A 6,000-nucleotide genomic window follows, 5' to 3' on the forward strand; every position below is an offset into this window, starting at 1 on the left:
AAATTGAAACCAAAACCGTTGACCGTAAAGATATTGCCTCGCAATGATGAGCCCCCTTTACTGTTCCTGATGGTCTTCGGCACCACCTCTCCACACAAACCTTATCTCCTACATGGATCCCCACGCACTATAGTCTTCCTCCCGACGCCCCGCCGATCCCCACCTACCACCGCTTCCCTTCGCCTCATCGGCGCCTCCCTGGCACCGGCATGGTCCTCCTTCCCTCCATTGCCCCTTCATCCTCCATTCGTGTGCTTGCCGTTCCACTGTACACCCTGCCACCATCGCCGCCCTGCCTGTCTCTGGCAGCTACCATTGCCGAATCTGCCGCCAATCACCCCTTCGCGCAAGGCAACTCCGGTGCTCATCCCCACCCGTCCACCGTGCAACTGTGGATCCCCCCACCACTTTGACGGGTGCCGCCACCACTACACCTCCTCGCCGCCGTCTGGACCGTCACCACTGACCGCCTGCCGCCTAGAGCTCCATCTATGGTTGACGGACACAGGTAACATCGAACCCCCCACCCCCCCACCCCCCAAGCCCCAACCCTAAAAAGATCGCCGGAGTTTGTCGGAGGTGGAGAAGAGAGGAAGACGTGGAAGAGAAAAAATTTGAGTGTATGGAAGTAGATTTATAGTCGAGTGTAGTATAGAAATTCCCTATTCTGAATAGGGACACATTTTTATTTTCTGCAAAAATTATTGGCACATTTTTTTAGGATTGGTTTGGGTGAAAAATGTTTGGCACACTCTGGCCATCTTTTCACTAAAAGTGGTTGGCGCACATATAGAAACATCATAGGACTGTGATATAGACAAACAATTCAGCTTCGACATGATGTGTGCATCAGGAGGCCGACTCCCTTGATTTCTCCACCTATCTAGATTCACATAAAAAATTTTATGTCGTTGTTGCCTTGCTAATAATAAATAGAGGCCTCTTCTCACAACATTACCATAACAGTCAATACGTAAGACTAAGTCACTAAATCCTAGTCTCTCCCCACATAAAAGTCAACATTACCATAACATCAAGCAAGAAACCAACACCACCACCACGAGAGGGTGAATCCATGGACCGTGCATTGCTTTTTCAGACCCCCTCTCCACCATGTTCAGCTGCGACAAAGAAGAGGATAACATTGCAAAAGCAGGTGAGGAACGTGCTGCTCTCTGAAGCCGTGGATCTAGTTCACCATGGTCGCCCCATTAAAGGCTCCACTTATATGCTCGCTGCCATGAGGTTGAGCTTCGTGCAGCAGGGATATAGAGTTGAGAGTTCCCTGAGAGGAAGGAGGCAACTGGGCCAGCATTAAAGTTCGTCTCCGCTGCGTTCACAAAAGGTGGATGGCCTCCTTTGTGACACAGCAATACACTACTAGAGAACTTAATATTAGTACTGGTTCGTAGGGTGCATACAACTGCAGCAAGTCTATTGATAGCAAAAAGACCTTCAATATTTTGGAATGGATGTGCTGCTCATTGCTTGGATCTCATGCTGGAGGATATTGGGAAGCTTAGACCAGTTGAGGAAACAATTGCTAGTGCAAGACAAGTGACTGTGTTCTTGTATGCTCATACTAGAGTGTTGGATTTGATGAGAAAATTTCTTAAGAAAGACTTGGTTCGCTCCGGGGTTACACGATTTGCCACTGCTTATTTGAATCTCAAAAGTTTGCTAGACAGCAAAAAAGAGTTGATACAGCTATTTAAATCATATGAGATGGAAGAATTGGTTTACTTGAAGCAGGCCAAGGGAAACAAAACCAACAAAGTGGTCAAGTCTCAAACCTTTTGGAAAAATGTTGACACTGCAGTTAATTTCTTTGAGCCATTGACTAACATGTTGAGAAGAATGGACAGCGATGTACCATCAATGGGATTCTTCCATGGATTAATGCTTGAGGCAAAGAAAGAAATTTCTGAGAGGTTTGACAATGATAACAACTGCTTCAAAGAGGTTTGGGAAATCATTGATAAAAAATAGGACAGCAAGCTCGAAACTCCACTACACCTGTCTGGTTATATTTGAACTCCCACTACTATTACCCAAATAATTCAGAGATCGAGAAAGACGGATCATTTAAAGCAGGTGTGATTTCCTGTATTACAAAGATGGTTGATGATGAAGAAACCCAGTACAAGATATTTGAAGAACTCAGACATGTATCAAATTCAGCAAGGGAGTTTTGGACATGAAATTGCCACAAGGCAGCGAAAGAACAAGAATTTCAATCCAGGTGAACAACTGAATATGTGAACTTAATTTGATTGCTGAATATCATATTTTTGTTGTAACTTGTTTAATGTTTATGCAGCAAAATGGTGGTTGAACCATGGCACAAGCACACCAAATCTTAGAAAATTGACAACAAGGATTCTGAGTCTGACCTCCAGCTCCTCAGCTTGTGAGAGGAACTGATCAGTATTTGAACAGGTAAAAAAAATTTGCGACATGCAATTTTGTGTGCATGCTATCTTTTTTAAATTGTAATGTTTCTTCATGGAATTTAAATCTAACCTGCAACCTTGTGTTCACTACTTGACTCATAGGTTCATACAAAAAAGCCCAATAGGCTACTTCATGAAAGGATGAGAGATCTTGTGTGTTAGATTTAACTCTTAGTTAAGGAATAAGAGAGAGAAGAAGGATACAGATTCCTTGGAGAAGGAAGTAGATGATGTTGTGGCAGATGGTGATAATGAATTTATTGCTGGTATTATACCTTTGCCAACTGAAATGGAACAACAATGTGCACAAGAATCACAGCAACACATACACCACAAGAAGCAGAAGTAGAAGCACAAGCACAAGCTAAAAGGAAAAGGCCTGCGCGCCCTAAGAAGAGGAAAGTCAGAAGCCTATAGCCTTTGATGAGAAATGGTCCAGTGCAGCCTGAAGCTCCATCATCCAACTCAGAAAGTTGTGATGATGGTATTCCAATGCAGACTACTGACTCTGATAAGTCTCCCTCTCCCTTACCCTATGTCTCTGAGTCTGATGAGTGATGACTAGAAGAAATGAAGATTGCAATATTGCCTCATATTAATAATTTAGTATCCACTATTCAGAACTCTTGATGATCTTCGTGTTGTACTGTTGTCTTTATTTCAGAATGTTGTACTTTTGTGAAACTGATGTTTCAGTATTTTGTTAGCCACTTAGCCTGTGATGTCATGTACTCCTCTGAACGTGTAATGTACTCCTTTGAACTGGTTACGTATCAGTTGGTAATGGTTATGAAGTTATGCTAAGGTCATGTGTTTTTCTCTATTTTTTTTGCAAAAACAGCTAAATGGTATAGCTATAGCTATCTCCCGCTATAGCTGCGCTTAGCTGTTCAGAAGGCCAGCAGCTAAGAGGCATAGCGGGGCGATTTAAAACCTGGGGCTACATCAGTTCAGTTTACAGCAGTTCGGGGTTACAGGAGGGATGAAAGATATTACATCGGCGTTCTGCACGGGAGAAAAGAGCGAGCACCAGGAATCCGCGCCGCCCAGAGCTTTGTATCATCACGGCAGGGAGCGCAGCAACCAGCGCATACCCCAGGCGTGCCCAGAGAGCGAGAGCTGTCGGACACTGGAAGATGATGTGGTCCGTCGTTTCTTCCAGGTGGCCACAGAGGTCGCACCTGGCGTTCGGCACCACGTGCTTCTCGGACAAATTGCCCCTGCATGGTAATGGTATTCGTTCCTGGACCAAGAGCCAGATGAAGAACTTCACTCGTGGCGGAGCACGATTCTTCCAGACGTAGGAGGCGAAGTGGCAGGGAGAGAGGTCCGTGGCTGCCATCAGAGTGCGATATAGCACGGAGCACGGACATTCTGATTTCTGAGCTCGCCGTGGGTTCCTTGCAGCGGGCAGCACCTGGTGTCGTCCCGTCCCTCAGTTGCATGCCGTTCAGCATCAACAGCAGTTTCACCTTCTCCGCCGCAGGCACTCTAGTGGCCCTGTTTCGTAGGAAGCGGTCGACGCCCCCTTGTAGAACATCGCGCACCATGGCACCCGAAGTGACCACATGGCTGTAGAGCGCCGGGAGAACGTCGCAGAGCGGCCCCTCCGGAAGCCATGAATCTTCCCAGAATGCAGTGCTCGAGCCATCCCGCACACTGACCGTGGTCAGGATGCAGTAATTGGGCAGCAGGGCATGCAGGGAGGTACAGTGCCCGCCCTCAATGTCACCTTCCAATGAGACATAATTCCTGCAAGCAAGGTCACCAAGGAAAAAGGCTTGATCAATATTTCTCCAGGAAAAGAACGGCATTTACAATGCCTACTGGCATCACAAAAGGACCTCAGGGAAAGTGTAACAATCACCTCGTATATAAGCAAGCAAGTGTGAGCAGCATAGAATGCATGAAGCTACTCAGTCTTGGAAACTTTTGGAACCAATCGGTTCCTAGTTTTAGGTAACCGAAATCTGCTAAAACCTGAAGAACCGATCGGTTCAGTTCGCTCAGACTGAGCGCCCACCCCTTGCTACTCTGTTGATCTAGATGAGTGCAATGTGAAGGAACACTTGGTTCACAGCTGCTTAAGATGGCACTGGCCGGACTTGCCAATCATAGAACCACTAGGAAGATCTGAAGTTGCTCCAGCTAGAGTAGTAGTTTTATGTTGATTACTGAAGTGCCAGAAATCTCCTTGAATCAACCAAATCTTTGTGCCAACACAGCTTGCATGCCAAGCTTGATCTAGAAAACTAAAGGAACAACATGAGAGTTTTCACATTAGCTGACTATGATATTTGTAACTGAATTCAAAGATTGAGTAGACTCTTACTGTTATCAGTAGCAACAGTTAGGCAGGTTTACAATTGCGCAGTTGAGTAGCATACATTTCGTTGCTTATCAGAAAAATAAATTGCTCTCCTGTGACATGGAAAGGTTAACACTTAATACATAATTCATGGTAATTAAGAAAAAACTATGAATATCTAACACTACGGGAAACATGAAAATTGCCGAGTGTATTTTTTTTGCCGAGTGTTTTTTTTCGAGCACTCGGCAAACAAGCTCTTCGCCGAGTGCCAAGCCAAAAACACTCGGCAAAAAAAAAAATACTCGGCAAACCGGGGTTTTGCCGAGTGTCAAATAAAAAACACTCGGCAAAGAGGGGGGTTTGCCGAGTGTCAAAAAAACACTCGGCAAACAGGGGGGTTTGCCTAGTGTTTTTTTTGACACTCGGCAAAAAAATAATTTTTTTTCATCTTTTCACCATGAAATTTTTTCTACTCCCCACATACAACATGTGGTACTCCATGTTAAAATTTGGTATATTTTTAGATTTATTTGCTATATTTATTTAATTAATTGCATTTCAAGGGAATTTTTGGTATAAGTCAAATTTGAACTGCAAGTGATTCAAATTATGGAACAAAATGAGTAGAAAAATGATATTCATATTATTCGGCCCAATTTGAGACCTGACCCATGAAATGACAAGAAATTTCGAACATCTTGTTCAAGAAACACGACCACGAACGTGTGGCAGTGGTATTTTTAAATTATAAAAAAAACAAGCAAAGTCTGAAAATCATGAGATTTGTCATGATGTGATGATATCATAGGTGGAGGCTGTGGAAAAAAATTGAGAATGTTTTGCACATTTCGTCACATACGATGTTTACAAACCGAAGCATCTCAGAAGAAGATTAGTAACGTTGAGAAGGATTGCATAAGATTTGGAGTCAAAATGACGGTCGAGTTTTGATTTGACTACAAAACTTTTTGTATAGTCAATAGAGAACATATATTGGTTCGTGTGAAAATTTGGTATTTTTTTGAAATGGTTGGATATTTTTAAAAAAATTTCAAAATAAGTTTGCCGAGTGTCCTACGTTGGACACTCGGCAAAGAAACCCTTTACCGAGTGTCCACGTAGAACACTCGGCGACCTTTTGTTTTTCCCAACCTTATCCCCGCACCGCACTGCACCGTTCACCTGCACCGCACCTTACTCCCTCGAACCTTCTTCCTCTCTCGCCCGGCAAGCACC

General features: G+C 44.1%; 1 pseudogene; it reads right to left on the reverse strand.

The window, feature by feature from the left end:
- Positions 1 to 3,671: 3,671 nt before the first annotated feature.
- LOC101753616 overlaps positions 3,672 to 6,000 on the reverse strand; it is a 15,567-nt pseudogene continuing 13,238 nt past the window's right edge.

The sequence above is a fragment of the Setaria italica genome, chromosome VIII (genome assembly GCF_000263155.2).
Source record: "Setaria italica strain Yugu1 chromosome VIII, Setaria_italica_v2.0, whole genome shotgun sequence".
In the NCBI taxonomy this organism is placed as follows: Eukaryota; Viridiplantae; Streptophyta; class Magnoliopsida; order Poales; family Poaceae; genus Setaria; species Setaria italica.